We start from the raw sequence: 6,000 nt of genomic DNA, 5'->3' as shown, positions 1-6,000 counted from the left end.
TTACAGAGGAGTTGTGTAAGCCAGAAAAATTAAACTTCCCGTGGTAACATACACATCAAGTGGGCTCCTAGACTGTTCATTAATTAAGCTTGGAGACCGGAAAGATTATTGCAATAGGAATTATGTTTAATAAGGAGGCATCTGCTCAGGAGGAAAAGTGTATCTCATAGTGCCTGACATTGTTCCTGTATTTGCACATATCTGGAAGGAATTTCTCCTTACATACCTACAGCTATGATTTTCTTTTATCCTACATAACCATCACAGGATAACTTTGTTGACTATAATGGAGTGTCACCTGGAATGCATTTTCCTGTGCCTTGGAAGAAAGAATATATTGTGCATGGATCCTGCATACATTATTTAAATTGAAGAACTAAGAAAAACAGCATGAAATGTATTCATCAGCTTGACTGACAGAGGTGTTGCACACCTGCAGGTCAGTGGAAAGTGGGGACAGAGGCATCTCCTCTTTTGCATTCTGAGGAATTCTGAGGTTATTGAAGGTTTTTAATGGTGGTGCAATCAAATCATTATAAGCAAAAAGCTACAAAATCAAATTCAGAACAATGAATGCATCAGTTCATTAATGGAACAGTTCCAGCCATCTGGTATTCATATGTTCTACACTGGGGCTGCTATTGTGCAGACATAAATGACCCAATCTTACCTTCCAGCAAGAGCTTTCATTAACTAAATATACCCAAATTCTTTATTGTTCTGCTAGTATTACAGGTCCTATCCTGTGTTTTGGAAAGGCTGGGTTTTGGAGGATTTTGTTCAGTTTTGGTCAGTTAAATCTTCAGTCCCACACTATTTCCCCTTTGAGTTTGTGTGTGTGTTACCAATGTCATTGTGGACATGGCAGCTCTTGGAAAACTTTTAGTGACTTCTGCTGCTGAAGCTCTAGAAAAGACAGAAGGGGTCAATTATTATTTCAGTAAAAATAAAAACATTAAGACACTAGTAAGAAATACTGTCTTTTGAAGGAAAAAATCTAATGTAGCACTGAGTTTTTCACTTGGCATTATTTACTTTTTCAAATGATAGCTCCAGCAGCTTTTCAAAGCCCACAGAATCCCAGAATGGGTAAGATTGGAAAGAACCACAGCAGGTCATGTGGTGCAACCTCTCTGCTCAAGGAGGGTCATCCCAGAGCACATAGCATGGGATTGTGTCCAGACACTTCTTGAGTATCTCCAGTGAGGGAGAGTCCACAACCTCTCTGAGCAGCTTGTTTCAGTTCTCAGTCTCCTACAGAGTAAAGAAATTATTCTTCATATTCAGGTGGAAATTCCTGAGCAACAGTTACTGTACATTGCCTCTTGTCCTTGGTACTACTGGCACCACCAAGAAGAGCCTGCCTCCCTCCTCTTGGCACTGTCGCTTCAGATATTTATAGATGTTGAAGAGGTCCCCTCTCAGTTGTCAGTCCTTGAGGCTGAACAGGCCCAGCTCCCTCATCATTTCCATGTACAAGAGATGTTCCAGCCCCTTTGCTGTCCTCTGCTGGACTCATTCCAGGAGCTCCATGTAAGACCTGGCATTTAACCAGACCAAACCGGTGTGCAAAGTTATATAGTACTTTGTACAGAGGCATGGCACTCAATTTATTGGTGTAAAAATATCATCCAGTTCAAAATGAAAGGGCACAGACAGAATAAATTATGGATTTTAGATGCTGTCTATTGACTAAGGATCACTGTTGGAGCAGGATTTTATATTCATTGGACCTTGCAGTTATAGCCAAAAGGACAGGCGCTGGAGCAATGGACCCAACAACTGCTGCTGCACTTGCTGAAGGTAAAGCTTTCCTTGTTTTCGCCATATCTCATTTCCCCCTTATTAGAAGAGGGATTTCAGCCATTTTGTGGCAGGCCAGAGCCTTGTGCTTGATGAAAAGACAAATCAGAACATTCATTATCTGGTCATCCCTTAACACCCTACAAACAAAGGTTTTTCAACAGCCTGGAAACAGAAGGCTGAATGAGTAGCAGTGTTCGGGCAGCATAAATGCCGAGCTCCTCTGAAACAGCAGTGGTGACCCAGCCCCAGGCTCCAACACAGGTGCTCCATAGAGGCTGGAGGACACGTGGAAGTGTTCAGTGCTACAGCCATCCCATGGGAGATGCCTGCCCAGCCTGCCCCCAGCTTCCCTCCCTGGAGCCTGCAGCCATCCCTCAGCCTGTGCTCACCACAAAGCCAGAGCTCTTCCTCAGTGTCTCGCCTCCCTCACCACAGTGGAGCCACAACCAACAGCTTCCTGGCCTCCCCTCCAGGAGCCTCCTGGCACCCCTGTGCACGCCCCAGACAAACCCCATGTGCTTCACACAGCCATCAGCTCTCCTTGATGCATCTCATGGCACGTGATCCGTAAGACTCCTGACAGTAACACAGAGGTTTATGGTTCTCTATGAGTCGTTACTGGATCAGTCACTAATGCACTGAACTCCTTTGCATCTCTGGCCATAACTACCCGAAGCATCTTGCAAACCCTAGTCCAGTCATCTCAAGGCAACCACCTCCTCTGCTTTTGTGGCTATATTCCTAATCCTCAACATGCTCAGGCACCTATGGGCATCCATTTTTCCATCAATCCCACCCTTGCAATCCTGCTGTTAGGGGCTGGGCATGAGCAGAAAGCCATGAAGAGCCAAAGCTTGGCTTCCAGGAGCACTATGGTCACATTCACTTTTCAGCAATCTGCTACTCTTCAGAAGGATTAGGATATCCTCAGGTCCAGACAACAGGAGGCTGAACTGGGGAGAGACAGAGTTTCCATGGAAAAAGCTGCTCTTTTGCCTTGAGACTGAGGTTTTAGAGGAGTTTGTGGCTCACACAATGTCATGCACTGCTGTTGCATCATAGCAGGAGCTCCGAGGAGACTGAACCAAGGCAGAAGCACTGCCACAGAACAAAGATGACATAGCTTTATGGGTAGGAATGCTTTCTTTCTGCGAGATTTCTGATGTGTCTGAAGTTTCTCTGGAAAACAGCATGTTTTCTAACTGTAGGTAATGTCATTTGCTCAGTTTTCTAGCTGTAGGTAATGTTATTTCCTCTGCATCCTGTTCTGAACAGAGATCCCCAGCATGTGAGCATTGGGCTTCAGAGAGTATGTACATAACAAATGAGCAAAAAGTCAAACTCTAGAGAGTGCTTTATTCTTTGTGAATTGTTGGAACTGTTCTTTGTACTGTACACATGCTTTAGCAATCTGGGACTCCCACAAATGGTGGGACTCTAAGAAACAAAAGCTGATCAATAAAAAGTGACTATACTGTTCAGTTCTCTAGTTATTCCTATCTCAGATAGAGCTGAAGCATGCCATTTTTTTCCACAGGAATTAGTAGTGATCTCATCAAATATTTCGTTCAAAGCACTGAAAATTGCACTGAAAATTTCAGCACATTTCCAATCCAAAATGAAATTATCCACTGCTACCCACACCAGAGTATGCTGCATAGAGAAGTGACAGAGTGAAGAGACATCTCAAGTGTAAATTCCTAGAATTTTTTTAAAATTAAAACCACCAGAGGTACTTTCCAAGCCCAGACCGAAGAGGAATTAGATGTTTAACTTTTCTGGGTTTGTATGACTAATCTTGCAGCCACTCAATTGAAACTTTATGAATGCTGAGAATGAAATATAAGTATATCAATATCTGCACATGTTAAGCATAGTTATGATTTGAATCAATTCACTAAATTGAGCACATGGAACTTACATGGTTTGTTCTGGAAACAGAAGTTTTTCCAGACTGAAGGATGTGAAAACTACTTCCCTCTGTAATGCAATTCAGTACATCTGTGTGTGATTACATAAACACGTCTCAGACCACAGAGCAACACAGCCAAGTCTCATAGCAGTTACATTCATTAAACGTCAGACCACGTGATCTTCCCTGGACCTTCAATATTTGCCTGTTTGTAAGATTTACTGAATATTCCCTATATCTTCTATTCAGAACAAGAGTGGCTGACTGAGAATTAATGGTATTATCCTTGAATAAACGACAAGTCAATGTTTCAGGGCTGAGCGAGCATGCCTGAAGTCACTAACAGAAAACAAACTAACTGAAAAAATATTGCTCCTTTAACTACATCAGTTCACTGGAACTGGACTCAAAAATAGTTTTCTATAAAATGTTTGCAATCATTTTACCTTCATGAAATTCCATCTCATGCTCATTTTCCCATGAGCTGAGGATGCTATTCTCTGCTATTTTCTTTCAGGGGTCAGTAGCTAGAGTTGCTGCAGAGGACATCCTAACCAGCACTTTTTGAGTAACCATAGGGATCCTAGGCAGTGGTGATTTCCAATGTGCAGATGTAGTAGCTCTTTAGCTCTTAGCAGCAAGTACTGTCCTATTGAAGAAGACTCCTGCATGCCTGAGGTTGTAAGTCCCACCCACAGAGATGTAAATCTTGTCAGATCACCCTTTGCTTGAAGCTTTGATTGCTTTCAAGTTAATCTTGGCTCTTATAGTGGTATCTGGGCAACTGGCTGAGGACAGGACAGATTCTGTAGACATGTACAACCAGTTTGTGTCCCAAAAAGACGAGTAAATCTGGTTTATAATGAAGCTACAGCAGATACACTGCCACAAGACTGGAATGATCAATTCTGCATTCTGAAGACCTGCTTTCTAATCAGTGACTCATGTATGTCATCCCTTTTCTGCCATCAGGAGACGACACATGCAGTTTAAGCACGTTGTTTCATGAATGGAGTTGTCTAGCCTGGATGTGGCCTGTGCATAGGTGAGAAAACTACTGAGACCTGTCACCATAATTGGTGTATAGAGGCTAAGCCATCTATTAGAGCTTGTAATAGAACATGCTTTTTTGTCACCTCTTGCAAACACTTGGTAGCTTGCTTTGAACAGGTGGAAGAGGAAATCTAGCATTTTCCAAAGCCTGCAGAGTACTTAACAAAACTTTTCAGCATGTTCAAGTCTAGTTTCAGAGCAAAATTACAATGCTGAGTACAAAAACAAGCTCTGTGTGGTGACAACTTCCTAAAGAGAAAGCATCTCACCAGCCATGACAGCAAGAGACCTGGTCTCACTGGTGCCAAAACCTTTGTTAATAACCATACCTGTGGTGCAGCAGATATTGCCAGTAGCTATAGCAGATAGTGTCATCACTTTGTGGATGCCACACAAGCAAACATCAAAGAATTGTCTCTGCTGCTTTCTGGTTCCTTAAGAAATACGAGTGCTTTTAGTGGTCTTGGTGCTTCATGATAGGGTTTTGTGCTGCTGGAGGCACTGACTGCTTGCATAGCTGTAGGTAACCTAGAAATCTCACTACAGGGGTTAGAAATGCTCAGCCATTTCAGCTACTGAACTCCAAGTGTTGTGCAACATATGCCTTTTCACTTGATGCAAGTACATGCAAAAGTGGCCTCTAGAATGAATAAATCCAATGAAATCTGGCTATTGCACACTAAAAACTTAAGGAGGGCAGGAGGTGAGGAAGAAGAAGCAATTTGAACCTGGTTTTGTATAATAAAATAGTTCTAATCTGGAAAAGTATCTGTTGTGCAACCCTGTCCCTTTCCAAGGACGAGTGCTCGGTGAACCTGTAAATTGACTGTTCCTGTGACTGGGGCTCCCAAACGCCTCTTGCCCACATCGGCAGGAGACGCGAAAGTTTCACAGGACGAGAACTGTGGCTGTTCCAGAAACACCTGCATTCCACCGCCCGTGCCCGAGGCAGCGTCCGCGGCCGGCCGGGCTCTGGCACGGAGCGAGTGCGCGGGCCGGGCACGCGTGGGGTCGGCGGGCCGGGCCGGGCCGGGCCGGGCCGGGCCGAGCGGGGCGGGGCGGGCACACCTGGGCCCCGCCCGCGGAGGCGCGCAGGCGGAGCGGGGGCGGAGGGAGCCCAGCTCGTCCCGTCCCGTCCCCTCCCCTCCCCTCCCCTCTCCTCCCCGTCCTCTCCCCTCCCCGTCCCGTCCCGTCCCGTCCCTCTCCGCTCTGCTCTGTCCCGTCCTTCT

This window comes from Ammospiza caudacuta, chromosome Z (genome assembly GCF_027887145.1).
Source record: "Ammospiza caudacuta isolate bAmmCau1 chromosome Z, bAmmCau1.pri, whole genome shotgun sequence".
Classification (NCBI taxonomy): Eukaryota; Metazoa; Chordata; class Aves; order Passeriformes; family Passerellidae; genus Ammospiza; species Ammospiza caudacuta.
Note: the sequence above shows the minus strand (reverse complement) of the source record.